The sequence below is a fragment of the Leptidea sinapis genome, chromosome 1, assembly GCF_905404315.1.
Source record: "Leptidea sinapis chromosome 1, ilLepSina1.1, whole genome shotgun sequence".
In the NCBI taxonomy this organism is placed as follows: Eukaryota; Metazoa; Arthropoda; class Insecta; order Lepidoptera; family Pieridae; genus Leptidea; species Leptidea sinapis.
Genome location: NC_066265.1, coordinates 209,253 through 231,265, shown reverse-complemented (window position 1 = coordinate 231,265; position 22,013 = coordinate 209,253).

Genomic DNA, 22,013 nt, shown 5'->3' with positions numbered 1-22,013 from the left:
TTTTAATGTTGTACCTATAACAAATTGTAAGCAATTCTGTCAACAACAAACGCGTGTGTACCGTTTTCGTATCGAGAGAGCGACTACGACAAAAGGAACCAATTGACTCAATTTAGGCGATTGATTTTCTAATAATGCTCTTTTATAATATCATTGTTGTTATCATGTGACACAAATGATTTATGTACATTGCCTCCTATGTGAAAAAATTTAAAATCTTATATTATGTTGAAATGGCTTCCTGAAAATTTTAAATACACCCATTTGATGAATGTTTTACTAAGGCTAAACTACTATGCCTTGTTAAAGAGAATAAACCAGCACCTTTATATGAAGCAAAAGAACTGTTCAAACAGTATGGTCATGAAGTGACAAAATTACCGCCTTATATCTGTGACCTCAATACTATTATTAAAATATATATTTCAAAGAAAAATAATTTGCAGAAATTAAGGAGTGGACAACGCAAACATAGAACAGTTAATAAAAGACAGTATTACTAACTTTTTATTCTTTTTCATATTATTATTAGAAGTATATTGATAATAACATAGCAGATACAGTTATATAGTATATTTGGTAAAAATACCACATTAAAAATAGAAAAAACACAGCTTTCAGCCTCAGCTGTAACAACAGATAAAAAGATACCTTAACTTTTGACGTAGAAAAATCAGCAGTCACTCTTAAAATCCAAACATACGTCATGATTCATAACCAGCCAGTCAATGAACAGTTGTACTTCTTTGCTCTAACAATTATGTCACTCTAGAAGACTGTAAAAAGTATACAGATCACGTAATAAATGTAGAAAATAAATATAAAGAGAGTGATAGGATATCAGATACTGCATTGGAACCATTCATATGCAGCTCCGATGATGCTTATGATTAATTTTCTGGAATAAAATATTTTCAATCTGATTTTGATTATCGAATAAATTAATATTCATAAAACTTGATTTATTATTTCTTTTTTGCTTAAAAAAACATTACCTACCTTTTGTTTACTTAGTCAATGAATAATATATGAGATAATAGAACTCGGAAATAAACAAAGGATCAAAACTATTTTCGAGTCAGTGTTGCGAGCCCATTTTTTTAAATTTCCCGCTTATTTCGACTGATTTGCCAGGACTCGCTGGCCAGACTGAACAATAAACAAAAAAAAATAACAAAAAAACAACCGCCTTCAAAATACTATTCCAAAACAATAGATATAATGTGCACTAAAAAGTATAAAAATAATTGCGTATTTTATACAGTCTAATTAATTAATCTTTTAATTAATTCTAGATACGATTATTGTAATTATTGGAGTCGGTGTCATCCAAGATAGGTTTATTGCTACATACATAGTTATAGGTGAGATGTGCTTGAGTTGTGAGGAGGCGCGAGCCGAGAGCGGGTTACGGCGGAAGGACACCGATTCCAAAAATAACAATAATCGTAACTAGAATTAGATTACTTAATTAGATTGTATAAAACGGAATTATTTTTATACTTTTTAGTGCACAATATACCTATTGATTTGGAATAGTGTTTTTGAAGGCGGTTGTTTTTTTGTTAATTTTTTTTTTAATTGTCAGTATGTATCAAACTTGTATTTAATATCGATGACCAAACCCAATAAAAAAGCAAAATTGGTCACGACTCACGCATTCCAGGTGATCTAAACGCTACTATATTCTAAGTCTATCTGATTTCATAATAAGAATAAATTATGATTATGCATTTTACTAAAAATCCACAATAGCATAGCCTACCGAATCAACAATAGGCTATGACAACCGTACCGGATACCGAAGCGTTCGTTTACACTTAATGTCTGTATATTCTCTTTGGCACTGTTGACTTTACCGGAAAGAACGTTTAATTTCAAATTTTTGTTTATTATTGTTTATGTTTACAATTTACATTGTTTTCTTCAATAAAAATTGAGGCACATAATATTTTTTAATTTGTTAATCAGTGGGTGTCTTACATGGATGAACTTCGAGGGCCCACAATTCAAATTGTTCTTCATGTAAAGGAAGGTAAGTACTTAAAACTTTAAAACGCATAGTTTTATTATTATAGAAAGAATATCAAAATTTTGTTTTGTTAAAAATGTTTGTTATTCTAGGTCTTGGATTTGGTTTTTTAAGATGTCCTTTCATTGTAAGCGGCTCTTTAAATGGTTACATGCTAGAGACAGATCCCGCTGTGCCCACTCATGCGCCGATTTTTGATGCAGAGCTCGTTTGGGAAGCTGATAAAAGAAGATTCCGTAGGTAACCAAATCATATTATTATATTATAGAGGGAATAACTCAATATATCTGAAGTAAAGTATTTCATTGCTATAGTTAATTTAGATACCATATTTTTTTTAATTTACTTGTAGTAGATAGTAATTTTCACAATTACGTAAGTACATACTTTGACAATTATAGTTATGGAAGTAATCACCTGATAAAATATCGTAGTAGCTTTTTTATCTCGTCAAACACCAAGGGAACCATAAGTTATCAGAAGACTTGCCTAAAGTGGAATTCCCAAATATGAGAAATATGTTTAAGATTTTTTTTTAAATTAATTAGTGTTAATATTAAGTTATTGTAGTTTGATTGAATTGTTTTCAGTTTGCGGGTTCAGAATGTGCCAGTTAAGGTGGAGGTATACACAACAAGCACTCAGGGCCAGAAGGATAAAGTTGGGTATTTGTTGTTGAGTCTCCTTGGAGCTCAGCCCTGTCCAGCTAATAAATTTGTTGATGTAAGTTAAAAAGTTAAGTTTTTGTTGAAATATTCTTTTTTCTGTCAACGTTAGACAGCAGTGGTAGCAATAATTCATAATTGATATAATCTATTATTAATATTAGTATTATTAATGTTGGTAATTGATTATCAAATTAGTAAGAAACTTATTTTTATAATCGAATGATGTTGTTGTTGTTATAATTGAATGACTAATTAGTATTGCTAAACCTGCTGTAATAAGTAGAGATAAAAATATGTGAAGTTGATAATAGCTGCTTGGTTTAAAGAGCAAACTGGCTTTGTGATTTTCAGAACATAATTTAATCTTTAGGGTATTTTTAATAATTAAGAGATATTGTAATTATTTGTGTGTGTACCTTAATCCAACACTCATCATGAAACAATAATAATTATATACCAATTTATGTCATTTATTGTGTTAATATAATTGTAAAAGTCAGATACAACATTTTTCTATTATTATTATTATTATACTATTACAGTAGGTACACTGCTGCGACAATATTTTTGTGAGCGCAATCAGTGTGGCACATAGTTCCCTTGTCATATATGCTACTGCCACAACAGTTGACTCGACCAATCAGACCTGAGTTGACCTGACCAACCATTGCTTGCTTTGAGCCATGTCAACTCGGACACAATTACCTACTAAATCAGTTACTACTAATTTTTATAAACAAGATATCTCATAACATTTTTTTAATCAAATGATTTCATTAGTATATCTCATAACCGCCTACCGCTACTAGACAGTCACTTAAAAGTAATTAATTACCTTAACCTATGCTGCCAAGCCCAAGCAAGTACACAACTTTTCACCAACTTATAACAAAAGGAGGTGATCAAGATGTGTGTATACACATCTTGATCACCTCCACACATGTATATATGGATTGCATAAAATAAGTAATACTGGTCCACAGAACTATCGCAAAATTAATCATTAAATTAGAAACTTTAAATTGAAAAACTAAAATTTTCAAACAAAAAAAAATATTGAAATAAATGCACTAAGAGGAAACAGTACTGTACAGACAACATACATTGACCTCTGGATCGGCTTCACATTTGATTTGTTTGATTATTTGCGACGAAATAAAAATTCACTATGTTCATACTTACGCAACCTTTTTATTTCAGTATAACTGAACTGAACTTTAAATTAAATATTGTGCATCTTGTTTTATTTTCAAAATATTTTTACCGTATATGCAAACATCAATGAAAAAATAAATGTCAAATTTACCGTAAAAAGCAATAACAATTAAAAAACTTAAAAACATAATTTACATATTTACATAAAATAGTAGCAAGTGTCCATTTCAGCTTGATTACTTCGACAGGCAAACACATAATCTATTCACCCCGAAGTCGTGATACACTGGGACTGGTCACTGATGACTGAAGTGGTGAATATTCAAATAACGAAAAAAATAAGTCTCTAATAGAGAATACCTTACACTTGTAGTTTATCGATACTTATTTAGCAACCATTACCAAATTGGTAGGGTAGGGCGTATCAATTACCATCAACTAAACGTCCTGCTCGTCTCGTCCCTTATTTTCATAAAAAAAATTAACTAATTATTAATTACTTTAATTTATTAATTTAACTAACCATTACCCACGGCTAGGATACAACTATTTTTGTTTAAACTATTTTAACAAATTATAAATTTAATGTACTTTAAAAAAAGTATTTTTTTTCGATTAAACTTACGAAACTACTGTTTTATGAGTTGTGATTGGCAAAATCCATACTGTATTGTTTTTATACTTGTTACTCTGAATACAGACATTTAGGGACTTTCAGTAATACTTTCATACTTTTCTAGAAGGTATAAAGAAAGTTGGTTGTAAACTACCAGGTAAAACGTATGTTTCGGTGTTATGTAATAATAAAGCTTTAACCTAAAACCCTAAAATCAAAAGATTAAAGTTGTTAAATACATTATAAAATTAAGTAATTAGGCTGAAATATTAATTATTATTATTAGCATGTCAAAGACTATAAAATATAATTTACGCATAGACTTTTTTTTCATTAGGCATATTTACGGAACATATACCCTGCGAATAAAAAGGTTTTACAATTATATTAAAAAAGGTGTTCCTTGACTTTGACTAAGGAGTGAGGAACATTTTATACCAAATAATTATTCAATAAAGGTAATCTTTTTAAATAGGCACTTGATGGATTTGTGATAGGCAAGTAAAGCTACTTTACTTGAGAGTTCCTTCAATCTCAATTAATTGATTCAAAACAATGGGGTAAGCTGTATAGTTCAAACTAATTAGAGAGTTGCATAGTGACATAGCTTCATGGTCTTCTATCTTCTACCACATTTATCAACGGGAATGTTTCAAAGACCTGTTTGACCTGCCGCCAAATTCCACCGTCTCGCGACACTCCACAAACTATAGATATCACCATCGCCATCTGAATGAGTAGCAATCTGCTACAATGCAGTTTTCAAAGGAATTCTGTTTAAGGTGCGGAATGAACGTGCTGGTGTTTCCAGGTTGACACCACAATGGTACCAAAATGATCTCATGCTGTATCTCTTATGCAATAAAGTCAGAAAAACTTTATTCAATTAGGCTTACACTAAGCGCTTTTGAATCGTCACTTCAAATATTTGTTTTAAATTACTGAATTTAGCATAATATATTTGTAAATAGTTGAATTCGTGAGAAGAACCTCAACGGCCGCTCTTTTCAATCAAATAGAGTATTTTAGAATGGCTGTAATATACATAACAAATTAGTTTGTAAGGTGCTGCATATGAGTCGTGTTTAAAAAATATAAACTATTTCATAAAAAGTAATAAACAATTGACTGTATAAATATAAATTATGGTATATATTGGATGCATCAACCTTAGGAGCTTGAATTCATTGTTTGTGTAAGGATGCTTCGTGAACATGTTGGTCGTGATTACTGTCACAATTAGCAATTGCATCCAACAAATACAATGAATCATTAAATTATAACAGGTCGACCTGGCACCACAAGCAGCACCCGTTCACAAGTTGACACATGGACCAGACATCATTCCCCTCGCACATATTTGAGGGAAGGAGAACACCCGGAACACGACACCGCCGCAAGCAATGCCATTCAGTGAGCATGACAAAGCATGTTATAGCACAACTACGCATGATGACTAAAAATTACAAAATTAATGCTCACAAAGCAACACAAATTAAAATTTTAGGTCAGACACACATGGCACAAACTCCTAGGTGTGAAGTCTGAAGGGAAATGCTGTCATCCACAGCTGTTGATGAGTCTCACCATTGAAGATAGACTTAGTACACCAACTCCGGTTTGTTACTACTTATTATACCTCAACTAATATACAATATAAACAAGGAAGTTGCCTTACAATTTAATTATTGGTTTGTATTTGAATTCGACTGAATTTCACCGGACATTAAGTCAAAATGCTAAATACCACCCGCATCACTTTGACGTCAACGGATACGACTTAGGTACCTTCAAGAAAAAGCATACAAACCTCAACTTAAAGTCCGGCAACACATCTCTTGATACCTGTTTTGGATGTCCATGGGCGGCTGCTTCACCACTCCCCATCACGTGAGCCTCTTGCCCATTTGCCCCTGTATTCTATTAGTAACATAATTTTTAAAATCTGTACAGTAGATCTAGAGATTTCCCCATATAACATACCAAATGCAAAATGTTCTCTACATTTATTGAATTAGGCGTTACTTTGCATGGACATCTTTAACTATACAAATGATTTAAGTTTTCTTTAGTGTTAATTCCGCCAATATTAACTGATACTAATTTATAATAGAATAAAATATATTTTCAATCTCTCTTTGTCATTCATACTATTAAATACCTAATTACCTAAAGCTTATTTTAAGATCGCTATTATTATTGTATTTAAATTGTTATTTATTTCTGCTAAACATGCTGTATAGTGTATACGCATCCTCATGGTGTTGCTTTCTATATTTTATTTAGCTTATGTTTTTCTTTTAAGTTCTGTAGTTGTTGTCTGTACCTATTAAATTAAATAAATAAATAAATAGTTTTGTTGTAAAACAATCACAATCTTGAGCTGGATCTAGACCGTACAAGCCGCTTCAACTTATAAATGTAACGTTAAAACGCGATAATCAATGTTTTCAGAGAAATGAGCTTCGCATGTTCCACAGTAACGAGTCCGCTTATCCATCTGCCAGGACATACCGTGATCAACCTGATGGAAAATCTATGATGCTAAAACTGGGTATGCAAACAAAGAGACATGATTCAATACAAGATTTACCTTCAAAATAATTATTATACGGACACACATTGACAAGCAAGTAAGGGGCTCAAATCACCCCCACATTCGCTGTTGACTTTTGCAACATCAGGCGGCTTCGTTCATATTTAATTGCCGTTCCCTTCCGCCTGGAGACGACGAAGCCGGCTTTGTCTTCCAGTTGACCACGGAATTGGCAATCGCTCGAGATTTCGAGACCCAGTATTCCGATACTAGGTGAAGCTTTAAAGGAAGTGTCGTCGAAGAGGGTTAAATTGGACAAGGTTCAAGCCGGCCCACATTCTATTGCTCTACAAAGCGCAGGTCCACATATGGAGTATTGCTGTCATCTCTATTCTGGCGCACCCCAATATCATCCATTCGACCGCGTGCAACGCAGAGCAGCTCGAATTTTCGGAGACCCAGTGCTCTGTGAACGGCTGGATAACTTCATTGTGTGTCTTCCATCACATTTATCACGGAGAGTGTTCCGAAGAACTGTTTCAGCTGATTCTTGCCGCCGGATTCTACCTTTGCACAAATTAGTATATCATCCCCACCATCTGCATGTGTGGCGGTCCTCCACAGTGCGGTTTTCGAGGAGCTTTCGACCACGTACTACAAAGCTGTGGAATGAATATCCTTGTGCGGTGTTTCCGGGACGATACGATATGGGTACCTTCAAAAAAAGCGCGTACAGCTTCCTTAAAGGCCGGCAACGTTCTTGTGATTTTTCTGGTGTTGCAGCAGAATGTGGGCGGCGATGATCACATAACACCAGGTACGCTCGATTGTCCTCCTTTTCCATAAGAAAAGATACCTATCTAATATGCTGGCTCAATTTTTTCTCAAAATAAATTCAATACTAGAAATAAGGACGTGCTTGTTATTGATTCTAGTGCTCCATACAACACATAAAAATTTCATTTTGTCTAGGAAGCAGAGGTAGTGTAATTGACTATTAAAGAATTCTGAAATAATCAAGTTCGGAAATTGTTTATTGTATCCTCGCTAGGAATAAAGTTATTTTTAAGCTAAAACTCTTATATTCTTATTACTTACTCTTATATACCCGTACCACCCTTTTAGTGTCACAAATGGACATGATGTATTAATTTAATAATTAATTTCAGAGGAATACATATCAGAAAGTAAGAAGGTACCATCCTCAGCGCATCTTCAACCAAAATTACTGTGCGACGAGGGACTCATACAAATTGGAGATGGCAATCATCTTTTCGTGCTCAGTTTGGTCATTGGATCTGTGGAAAACTTGGATGTGGTATTTATAAATGTTTTGTATAAGAGATAAATGGGCAAATGGCTCTACTGATGTTAAGTGAATAACACTGTAGTAGTACATCTTTGACGCCAGAGGTGTTGGAGTTGCGCTGCAGCATACCTTCATATCAAAGTTGGCTTTAAATGCTACATTTTTCGGGAAAGCCTTCTAGTGGGAAGCCGCGCCTGCCTCGTTTGTTCTCATCGATAAGCGGTATTGTGCCCTCCCTAGTATACAATGGATCGGAGTGGGACTGAAGGGATACTCCGACTCTGGGAGAATCGGTGCCTCCCTGGGGTAAGATTTCTGTTAGAACCATTGTCAAAAAATAATCTTTTCGTGGCCCCGCTTCATCGCACCGTTGCCTGAGCCATGGCGCCTATACCGCGTTCATGGCATCTTTAAATGCGCTCTTGGACAAGAATGCTTAATTGGACCCATTCAATGATGGATGGACTTCCTTAGTTTCTGCACTACTAAGGTACGCGGAGAACATTGAAATTGTATAATTATTCTTCAATATTCCTTTTTTCTGTTTGTATTTTATCCTTTTTTATGTTTCGTCTAACGTGTAAATGGCACTGCCATGCTAATTGAAAAATAAGTAAATAAACAAAAATAAATAAATATAAAATAGGCCTGGGACGTCCCTATTGTTTTTACGTCCCGGGGAGGCAAAATTCACCCCATGGAGTATAATAAAAAAAATTATCTTTGAATAAAATTTGTATTGTTCTTCCATACACGTCCGAAGTCCATTATGAGAGTACATCGCTTCCATTTCCTCGCCATGGTCGCTAGATGTAGCTATTTCCGTTCCCTATACGCGCCTACAGCGCCCTCAACACAGTATAGAAAATAAGCCTTGTTGATAAAATACTTACCTACATGTCCCTACACTCCACTATTTTTCTAACAGACTTTAAAAATGGAGACGGTTCTTAATTCGCCTGTATTAATGGAACGAAGTTCCATATGGGTCACTGCGGAGCGTAAAAAAGTAAAAGATTAATATGTATAGTCTATGTATGTAAATGTTGTATAGTGTCAATTAAGAACAATTAACATCTATTTCGAGATACAAGATGGTGGATATGACTTTTACAATAAAGTCAATATGGGTATAATTTTCGAGATTTTTGTTAGTGTCAATTACAAATATGACACCCATTTCGAGATCCAAGATGGCGGATGTTAATTGAATTGAAACTAATTGGGAAGCTTCCTTAGAGCTTAATACGGTCATTAAGTTTGTTAAAAGATAGCGAAATTGTAAAAAAATTCTTCGTAAACAAAATTTATCTGTGACCTCCCTTTGCGTACCGGTTCAGTAGTTGTTTCGATTTTACGACCCTATTCTTTTTTAAATAATCAGTTAAGAAATCACCAGTTTGTCCCTTATTGGCTGCAAGTCCTAAGTCATCTTTAAAAATACGCGACATTGTTCTAGGTGCTATCTTTTGCTTTCGGACAGGATTTTTTCGATTTCTTTCCTTTACTGCTTTGACCACGTTTTTTGTACGAACACTACGTGGACGGCCAGGTCTTTCTTGTCACATACAGAGGTCTCATCGTACCTATTAATAGCCCGGTACACAAACATTTTACTAATACCAAGCGTATGGAGAGTTTTAAAAATTGCATTTGGCTCGATACCTACTTTGTGTAATGCAATCACAGCGATTCGATTCTCTTTATCACCCCACTCCATTTTAATATCGCAAAATATTGTACAATGTATTGTCGCCAAAATGACACAAAAACACAATGAACAATCATATAAAAATGACAGATTCCAAATTCAAATGTAATATCTTGTTTAGTTTTAATTGTAACAGTATTTATGGCCAGACTAAGTATATACTGACTGGCATTTGTCTAAATACCATCACGGTGTTTTGCTGTGTTGATTGAAATTCAGGCCTTTTTAAATGTTCATACCCTTTTTGGCTGTCAGATCATATTTATATGTATTTTTTAAGAGCTATGGGTTATGTATAAATAAAAAATTCCAACGCTCAGAAATCCGTCCTTACTGCTGCAGAAATTTTAGAAGTTGACTTCGAAAATGTTCAGTATCCTCCATATTTACCTGACCCGCTAGACCACGGTGGTTTCTATTTCAATTTAGGTGTGCAGGTTGAAGATGTTAAAAAACTTTAGAAATGAGATATGGATACGTATGTATTCTCACTTTAATTAAACGTCCTACGAATATTAAAAAGATTAAAACTGACGGGAGACATTATAAACTTTATTTGTCGGAGTTGTCAGTTTGAAACGAGACAGGGTGAGTGTAGTGAGTGAAGTGTCGCTGTGAAGGGAGAATAAAGAAAAGAAAAAAAATATTTATTGACAAAATGGATACATTAAATATTAAGTTACAAAACAGGTTCATGAGTCAGCTTCAAATTAAATTTTTAAATGAGTTCTGAAAATATTTGATAGGTATAAAGTACTCCTTTCTAAAATTAATATAATGTACGTAATATAATAAGAAGGAAATCCGTATGGTCCGAAAAATTTATACAAATAAAGCCCTACGTATAATTTGATTTAAATAAAAAAATATGTTGTACGTTTGATTTTAATGATTGTTGTAAATATTTCCAGATCGTGCCACAACAAATAACGGAGTCAACATTTTGTCATGTTAATTACTCTATCTTCACGCACAACATTACAACGGATCGGTACGTATTAATGTATATTATTTATGAATGTCAAGGACAAAATATGTAAATATGAATTATACAACCGAAGCGGGCGAGAATTGAATCGTGGCACTGTGCACCGGGCCTATTACCTACTGATGTGCACGTTCGCTAACAGTAGGTACTCAGATAATATATTATGCGGTGAATTACTATAAAACAGCAATAACAATTGACTATTAGACGCTTGGAACTGAGTACATAGTGATGTTCTCACTAACCAGAATATCATACATATTCACTATCTAGATGCGTGCCACGACTGGGGAAATATGGAATCGATCCGGTACTCTTTCATAAAAAAATCACCAAACGGATACGATAACGATCAAAATGTAGTCCGCCGGCTTCCGAGCCATAAAAAGTACCTGTAATGAATATAATTGTAAGAAAGGAGTTTTTATTTTTGATTGTAATACGTCAGGGTGAGCGTCCCGGCGGGCGGCCGCAGCGCTCACTTCAACCAGCGCACGTCGCTGCGCCTGCGCTCCGACCTGGCCGCACTGGCCGCCTACTTCCACGAGTGCTGCCACCTGGTGGCCGCCCTGTGTGTGCGGGACCTGCGCGTCGGTACGGACCCGGACTTGACTCACTTTATAATATTTTGAAATATTTTTTAAGTACTTATAAGTACTAAATTCAAATTCAAATATTTTTATTCAAAATTGGATTCAAATCACTTATTGAACCTCAAAACTACCACCCATTCAAAAGAGACAGCCTCAGACCTGAGAAGAATGGGCGCAAGAAACTCGGCGGGCTTTTTTTTAGTATAAAATTATGGATTACAATATGATATCGTACAATAAACATTCATAATTAAAGAATCCGAGGGTGTTCGCTTTATTCCCAGTCCGTGGTGTCATTAAGAGAATCGTTTATGCTATAGTAACCTTTCCCACACAAACGTTTTTTAACAATTCTTTAAAATTTCAAAACACATTTGATTTGTACATTTTCTGGGATCATATTGTTGAAACATATACATCGCCCAACAAAAGACTTACTAACTCGACCCAACCGAGTAGTAGGCATAACAAGTTTAAGTTTGTTCCTCATGTTAACATTATGAATCTCACAGTTTCTAGAAAATTCCTCAATATACATATGAACATACAGAACATTATCAAAAATGTATTGAGAAGCAACAGTCAAAATGTTTATTTCTTTGAATTGTTTCTCTTAATGATTCCTTAGGTCCTAGGTTGTAAACCGCACGAATAGCCCTCTTCTGCAGCACAAAGATGGTATTAATATCGGCCGCACTGCCCCATAACAATATACCATAGGACATAATATTATGAAAATAACTAAAGTATACTAATCTCGCCGTATCTATGTCAGTTAACCGTCTAATTTTCTTAACCGCATATGCTGCAGAACTAAGCCTATTCGCCAATCCTTCAATATGGGGGCCCCACTGCAATTTGGAATCTAGAGTAATGCCAAGAAATACAGCAGATTCCACTGGTTTTACAACCTCTCCGTTTAATAAAATATTCGCATCTACATTTTTGACATTTGGCGTGGTAAATTTTAAATTAACGGTTATAAGACTATTTAACAAATAATAAAATAACTTCAATAAAATACTTTTTATCTACACCCATGCTTTAAATCCTCTATTAAAGATTCTGAAACAGTTAGCTTATTGCCAACATAAAAACATCCAATGTTCTAATAACCATTACATCACCCAAAAGAGTGTTGTAATGTTGAACTGAATTTCATAACAACACTCCTATGTTGATTTTTTATCCCTTCATGCGCAAAGAGTTTCAACATACAGCCACATTCTTATTGCTCGATGCGTGGTATCTGTATGAATTTCAAAAAAAGAACATTTTCGTTTACGCGCGCTCCACACTCCAAGAACGTCGCGCGCCGTAAAAAAAAGTAGGTTATTCGAATCCCCACCATTTTTCTTCAATATTTTTGAGCGATTCATTTTAAACGCTGCAAAAGAACATTATATTCGAGTGAATTTTAATTATTGCACTATACAAAATGTAAATAACTACTAAAATATATAATTGTTTCATTAATACTTAGTTTATTTGTATATAATCAGTAATGAATGATATTAGGTTACTACTAGGACTGGTGTTTTAACTTTTTATGTTAGCAGTAAGCTAACTGTTCCATAATCTTTTAGAGGATTCATATTCTGGGTGTAGATAAAGTCTTGTATGCAACTGTTGATAATTAGGTATTCAAACACTCATGTGATAAATCCACATTCGTGTTTTAATACCCCTTATTACACAACAGTTGCATAAATTTAAACGCGTGTTATTGTAACTCTATTTTACATTACCTTATTGCGTAAAAGTTACATTATTATTTTATTTAACCCGGCGTTTTGTGACCTTTGCAGAGCATGTTCAAAACCTGAGTGCCTTAACGTAACGTTTACCTGACAAAGTCATTCACTTTTTTAACTTTCATTGCTTTTTAGCAATGAAATTTTCTTGGACAACTTATTGAGACATGCGTTATACCTGGGGCGCACTTAAAAGGTTTGCACTAACAGCTAATTGGAACTATTTGAATTTCGAATGTTATATTTTTTGGAACGTTGCAACCTTCTTAGTACTAAAAAAACAATTGGCGGAAAATCATCATTTATCAATTGTTTTTTTATCACACATCAAAGTTCTACGTATGCAACGAAAATGGAATTATGTCGAAAAGGACATGGACAACATAATTATACAATGAACTTCCTTGCGAAGTTTTTCTGCGACGAAGTTTTGTTACTCGAGCCTAGCGAAACTCTCCAAGAAAATTCACTCGATTGTATGAAACGCGCAATCTTTGACATCTTGACAGATGACGGCTATAATTACTACGGCTAAGATTACATTCCGTAAAATTCGTGACATTTTCGGACAACATAATCATCCTTCTGAGACCGCTATTAAGAATTTGGTCGCTAAATTTGAGTCGACAGGCTCGGTACAAAATGTGCCAACACCAACGCGTGTTCGACCGGACGGTTCAACTGAAAACATCGCAGCCGTGTGCCACAGTGTTGAAGAAGATCCAAATTTGTCAATTTCTAGACGCTCTCAACAACTGGCGTTATTCCAAACCACCACATGCCGAATTTTGCGTAAGGATTTGGCTTTGAAGCCTTACAAGTTTCAACTAGTGCGGGAATTGAAGCCGACCGACCATTCACATCGCCGTACATTCGCTCAATTCATTCTGGAACAACCCGCTGGTTTTTCTGAAAAAATATTTTTTCAGACGAAACCCATTTTCACTTGTTAGAGTACGTCAACAAGCAATTGCCGCATTTGGGCTTCTGAAAATCTTAGAGCGATTATTGAGAAGCCTTTGCATGCTCAACATGTCACTGTATGGTGCGCTATGTGGTCTGGAGGCGTGATTGGGCCCGTTTTTTTCGAAAATGAGGCTGGAAATGCGGTAACGGTCAATGGATAACGCTATCGCGAGATGTTAATTGTTAACAACTCAATTTTGGCTTATCATTGATTACATGGATATCACTGACATGTGGTTTCAACAAGACCGTGCCACTTGTCACACAGCCAATGAGACGATCAATTTATTGATCTAATATGATATGATCAAACCAAATTTGCTGATCGCATAATTTCACGAAATTCAGCTGTTAAATAGTCAGCCAGATCGTGTGATTTAACAACACTGGATTATATTTTGTGGGGCTATCTTAAGGACAGAGTCTATACGGAGCCAATCGAATCGATTGCAGCCTTAAATCTCTCAAAATCCGTGATGTGATAGCCGAAATAGACCCGACATTTTGCCAAAAAGTGATTAAAAATTTTGATGAAAGAATTGACTTCTGTCAGCGTGGTCGTGGTGAATCATTTTTCATTCATAATTGCCGAACTTTTCTCTTTGTAATACAATAAAAATTTGAATCATCTTCATCTAAATTTTTATTTTATTTTAGAAAACTTCTTCTATAATGAAAAGAAAGTTCTTGTTGCAAGACCCTTTACTTTATCGCCATATTGTAATTACTATTTCAAACTTATGTCAAATCACTGCACGTTTCATACTAAACAAATTTTAAATTTTTATTTAGGCAGTCCCGCCTCTTTTTGCGTAGTATTTATAAACTCTCTTGTTCTCTCATTCAAATTTAAATATATTTATTCAAAATAGCATATAAAGTCAGTCACCCATTCGAAAATTTATGCCTCAGACCTGAGAAGAACGAGAACAAGAAAGTCAGCGGATCTCTTATTTATTTTTAATAAAATTTTGTAATAATATACCTTCGTACAGTGAAATCGATTATCATAGTTTCTAGAAAATTCGCTAATGTCTATACTAAACCTACATAAAATTATCAAGAATATATTTAGATGTAAGATAAAACTTATTTAAACGACTGGTAACACTCCTGTGAGTGCTCTAGTGTTGCAAAATTTCTTTTGTCTTCCAATTCAATAATAAAATGGCGTACGTACAATACATGTACACTTGTCAGAAGTAAAACTTCTTTCTCTAAATCTCCTGTATTTTGTAAATATTTTTTTTTTTATTAAAAATTTAGTCGTTGTAATTAAGATGTTCTGCTTACCCGGGTCCGCGCGCCAAACCTGCACAATACAATGCTAGGAGGGAAGACGTTCTACTTATTAGCGGCGATATGTGCTTCATGCTACGTTCGCCCTATCTCACACTCTCGCAATCGGTCTCAATCGCTCTCTCCCGCTTCTTGGACAAAAACGTCCCACATTTTCGTGTCATTTTATTGCATTATCTGAAAAAAATGTTACCCTCATATGCAGGTATATGCAGCATGGACTTACGGAAGCTGGTGCCGACGACCGACATCGGCCAGTTCGTGGCGGGCTTCGGCGACGCCGACCGCGCGCTCGTCGTGCACGAGCGGTGCTTCGTGGTGGGTGAGCCGGGCCCCGCCGCAGGGGCCGCGCGCCGGGCCTACGTCGACGTCGACCTGGCGCTCAAGTATCTTGGAGAGCAACCTGCTCAGGTCTGGTTCCTATTACTGACGGTGTTATTTTTATATAAGAGGGGGTAAACGGGCAAGAGGCTTACGGGATGGGGTGAGGTGAGGCAACCGCTCATGGACATCCGCAACATCGAACGAGTGAACGCAATAACTTGTGTCTTCTTGGGGTTGAATTGGACTAAATTTTATCGGCCCCATTCCGAGACTTTGCAAAGCATAGTCTATCGGGGGAATGCAATCGGGCCCGCTCGATTTATGAATGTCCAAGTCGAAAAGCGCCTTATGACTCGCACCGCGGAATATGCGGTGGTATTGCACCTTGGTCATCCAGAGTCGAGTTGGACGCGAAAAGGGAGCCCAGAAGATCAGCTTTCTCTTAGCGTCATGGGCCAGTGTTAGAACGGGCTGGAAGGTGGAAGTCGGTGAAGAAGTTACCTTGGAAAGCCTTGGCGAGTGACCAGAACGCACAAGTTCTCGGGGGAAGGCGTGCAAGTCCTTCGCCAATTGTGCCAATGTGCTTCGTCTTTGCGTCAACAATAACTCTTTTGAGGGACGCATGGTTGTGGTGTTTTTAAGTTCTCTGGAATTCACATGCTTAGATATCTCCGCATTGACCCAAGCCTGATAGCACTCCTGCTTTCGACGAGAGGCCATTTTGCAGGAGTGGTTTGGCCTTTCGGTGGCAGGACCTGCCACCGATAGGCACAGCAGGATGGAATGAAGAGTTGCCGTACCACATCAGCTACAGCGTCAGCAGCGGCATCTGGATCTGGAAACAGATCTGCCTCCACGGGTAGGATGCAAAAAAGTACAGCATCTCATCCCACTCTGCTGACCTACTGTGCCACTCGCGGCCAAAGCGTAAGAAGCATGGCCGTGTTAGGCGCGTGATTAGCACAGTACTCGGGATCAGGCAGTGGTCCGACGCACGTTCCCAGAGGAGGGTCAACGGAAACTAGGTAGCCGCCCGGATGTGAGGTCAATAGAAGGTCCAACGGTGAAGGTGTATGATCTTTCACATCTAGGATTCGCGTTGGCGCAATAACCAGTTGCGTCAGACCATATGCTAAGCCGAAGTCGTGGACAGATCTCCCTGCATGATCGGTGGTACGTGAACCTAGCCATTCGGCGCGGTGGGCGATGAAATCGCCATGAAACACGATCTCTGCAGTGTGGATCTGCCTGCATCCAAATGGCTACAGATTTCAGATGATGGATAGGTCCAGCCCTTCAAGAAAACTCAGGCGTCGAGAACAGACATCCTTGAGTCAGTACGTAAGCGCACACGCCAGCCCGCGGTATAAAAGAGTGTTCCAAATTATACCACGGGTATGAAAGGTAAGATATATCAGCCAGAGAGGATATCACTGTCTCGGTAAAAAAGAGCAGGGCCGCTTTCGCAGTCTCTAGGTGAAAGTGGTCCCCTGATGTTGCAAAAGTCCACAGCGAATGTGAAGGAAGGTGGTTTGAGCCTCCTGCTCTATTTGCCCCGAGTCAGCACAGGTTTGCCCCCTCCAGAATACGCGGGGTAGCCTGGGCATCCACTATCAGGTACAGGTCCTAATTGTGCACGCTCAGGGACGGATTCTCCAGGTACCGTCCTACAAAGCCTGGTACCGTCCTGGAGTAGTATATTTTTAATCCGTGCTGCCATTTGTGTTTGGGGTTATAGAAGACGACACACAGCGGTAAAGCCGCTATTTCACGCCGATCTAAAGTGGGAGAGAGGTATTTCTCCGGGCGTGCCGGCTTAATTCGGTTTTGTCCGTTTGGACCCAACATGGCACTACCACTCCTTAATTAATTATTTAATACAAAAAAATATTTTTACACGTGTTTTGTTAAATAGTGACCTAGCTATAACGACGTCAGTAGCCAACAATAACGACGTCTAAAATGGAGTCTATTACAAAACAGCTTAGCTGTGTTTAACTTAAACAAAAAAATCTATCTACTCGTGTTTAAATATAACTTTTTTGTTTGTTATTTCATCTCTAAGGCTGAGACCTATAGAGCTTACGTAGGCAGCAGGCAGTAGCTGGCTAGTTGACTTGAAGGTCTTATTTATATACATCGCTTTGAGTGCGCGCTAAGCTTAAGCTTAGTTACATTTAAGTCCACCTTAATGACGTCTTAGGAAAAACTTAAGACAAAAACCCAAACAAAGAAGAGATGAACAATTAATTCAGTCATCGCAACTGTAGCTTGACGTTTTAAAATACCCGAATAAAACGAGAATTAGTGATACCATATTTAGTCTGGCCATAAATACTTTTACAATTAGAAATAAACAAAATATTACACTTGAATTTGTAATGTGTCATTTTAAAGTAAGATTGCTTTCCAATTTTGTCGCCAATACATTGTACAATATTTTGCGATATTAAAATGGAGTGGGGTGATAAAGAGAATCGAATCGCTGTGATTGCATTACACAAAGTAGGTATGGAGCCAAATGCAATTTTTAAAACTCTCCATACGCATGGTATTAGTAAAATGTTTCTGTACCGAGCTATTAATAGGTACAATGAGACCTCCACTTTTTGTGACAGAAAAAGATTTGGCCGTCCACTTAGTGTTCGTACGAAAAACGTGGTCAAAGCAGTAAAGGAAATAATTCGAAGAAATCCTGTTCGAAAGCAAAGGATTAGACCTAGAAGCATGTCGCGTATTTTAAAAGATGACTGAGGACTTGCAGCCTATAAGAGGTCTTTTTTTATAATAATAAGGGACGATACGAGTAGGACGTTCAGCTAATGGTAATTGTTGAAAAACCCAAAAATTCTAAGCGGCAATACAATTGTGCTCGTCACCTTGAGACAAGATGTTAAGTCTCAAAGTCTTAATTGATGATTTAAAAAAGTATACTTTTTACCGGGTGGTAAAATCGAAACAACTACTGAAGCGGTACACAAAGGGAGGTTATAGGAATTTCTACAATTGGGCAACATTTTAACAAACAAAATGACCGTTATTATGCTCAAACCTCTAAGGAAGCTTCCCAATTAGTCGACAGAGTGCAACGTGGGCACTATACGACTTCAGTGATGGTTTGGTGGAGTATTAGTTATGAAGGAGTGACAGAGACATACTTTTGTAAAAGAGGTATCAAGATACCATTCTTAAGAAGGTAGTGAAGCCCCTTAATAACACCATGTTCAATAACTAAGAATGGTCCTTCCAGCAAGACTCGGCGCCGGCTCATAAAGCTCTGTCTACGCATCCTTTGTTGGAAACGAACTCTTCGGACTTCATCAGAGCTGAAGGCTGGCCGTCATCGTAGTCCCGATCTTAATCCGCTGGATTATGATTTATTATCAGTTTTAGAGAGTACGGCTTTCTCTAAACGCCATGATAGTTTGGAGTCCCTAAAACAATCCGTACGATTAGCTGTTTTTCCATGGAATGAGTGCGTGCTTCTATTGATAACTGGCCTCAACGTTTAAAGGACTGTATTGCAGCCAATAGAGACCACTTGTTACATATTTATGTATTTAACTAACACACTGTAAAAGTAATAAATGCTATTTGCAATAGAATTTTTTTTTCTTTGTTTCAGTATTTATGTCAAGACTAGGTATGGTAGTTCAGATTCAAGTAAATGTTAATGATCCTTTAACTGACTGAAATACTCAAAATAGTAACATATTAAATTAAATAAGGTATTTGGAATAATGTCAGTATATGTAGCTAGATTTTAAATAAATAATGAATATTTTCTTTTGTCAAATGCTTAAGAATTATCAATTATGTGTTGTAATGAGACACACATCATTGTTGTCTTAGCTCAAGCTCAACATAATTACAGCTGTCAAATGACTATAAAAACGAATCCAAAGATTATGCTAAACTAACACTCAGCTAAGTTTTACGTATGTAGAGTCTGGTCCAAGTGTAAATACGCTCTATGGATCTCAGCCTTAGACCAGTATAGAAGGTTGAAACAGTCTACTCACAAATAATTTTCTGTTAATCGGAAAGATCCTTAACAAATTAATGTTTATCTGAACTAATGTGTTCAGATAAATAATATTTTCTTCAGGGTCTCTCTATTTATTACTGAAGCACGTGTCTCCACCGTGACGTGTGCTACATTGATCATTTCAGCGCCGCTGTTACTGAATCATCACTTATACAAATTCACGGATCGTCTTACCTTTCAATTTCTCACTCAAAATATTGGCTATTAGTATTATTTTATTATTTTCTTAATTTATGAATATTTTGTTGCCCTTTTTTTTGTTACAGAAGCCGCAACTAACGGCCCGCAGTGCGACCCAACTCAAGGTTCCTGATGAGAAGGTGGAGATATCGGCGAGGAAGGAGGATATGCTAAGTTCTGCTCGGGCTGGGAGTTGCACTGAACTGCGCGCTTCGGAGAGCACTGCGTACAGCAACGTGACCCCGTCCAATGTGGCCAGGTATACATATGTAGTGATAGGATCACCAATCATATTATTTTTCTGTTAATTGTAACAGTTGAGTAATGTTCAAAGGATTCGATTCCTTGTAAATAGTTTTTGAAGGAGTTAAGTAATCATAATTATGTAAAAAAAATTGTAGGGTTTAGATTGGTTTTATATTGGTTATTTGAGTTCATCCAAACCGTTAAAAAAATTTTTTTAATCTGTAAATTGTCTGTGAGTATAAATGGCGCTAGGAAATACAAATTTAGAAGTTATTCTTTCCGGTAGGTCAAAAGAAAATCACTTATGAAAGTTAAAGTTACCTAAAACCTATACATTTGCCACTACTTGAAGTTGAACTTTAATGAGATATGAGATGGCAAGAAAGTCATTGAGATTTTAAAATCAATACGCGGTGACCCGCTCTAATTTTGTACACTTGTAATATTGTGTCAAAGTATAACTACTAGAAATGCACAAATAAAATTTGAAATCAAAATTTTATGAACGATGCGGGTCTCGAACCCGCGACCTCTCGCGTTCCGTACGAGTGCTCTTCCAACTGAGCTAACCGTTCGAGTGAAGTATCATCATAAAATCTTGTATGCTTTGTTTAACTCTCAGGTTGTGGCATCATCTACATTCTACAGGATCTACTTTACAGTTGATAATCTGCTCAACCTTAATTTTTGTATATTAAGAAATTTACTTGAGATGTCGCACTTCCAAATCCAAATAATTTGTTATGTAAGGACGTGGGTTCGAGTCCCGCATCGTTCATATAATGTAGTTTTCAAATTTTATTTGTGTATTAATCCTAGAAGTGAGGGTTATCACTTTAAAAACATAGCAAGTTGTTTAGATTTGGAAGAGCGACATCTCAAGTCCATGTCCTAATATGCACCTTCATCTATAGTGCATTTTCATCTATAGTGGATAAGGCAGGAATTGATGTTAAAGTACTTAATAGTTTTAAAATACGCTTTTATAGAAAATTTAACTAAAAAATAAAAAATAAAAGGCCAGTTTGGCCTTCTCTTCCAAGTGACCATGGAACTGAACGTCGCTCGATATATCGATGCCAAGTATGCCAATACAGGCTGTGGCAGTTACAGGAGTGACCTCGAATCGAGGGGATACGACAAACGGAGACTTTTTAGAGGTGAACGCACAAACTTGTGTCTTCTTGGGGTTGAATGGGGCTAAATTTTGTCGGTAATTTTTTTCGGTGTAGGAAGCATACCCTGTGCTGTCGTCTGCATTGCAATGAATACTGCTGATTTGCAGCATATCATTGATATGCAGAAGAAACAGTGTAGGGGATAGCACGCAGCCTAGCGGGACACAAGCGTTTATGGGTTTTAAGTCGGAGCATGCACCGTTGATACAACCTTGATGCTCCGATCGGCCAAAAAGCTGGTGACCCATTTGCACAACTTCTCGGGAAGCCCATAGGATGGCAGTTTCGTAATAAGGGCTTTATGCCACACCCGATCGAAGGCCTTCGCTATGTCCAAACTCACCGCCAACGCCTCTCCCTTCGACTCAACCGCTTGCGCCCTGTCTCGTGGACGAGTTTGCTCTTAAACG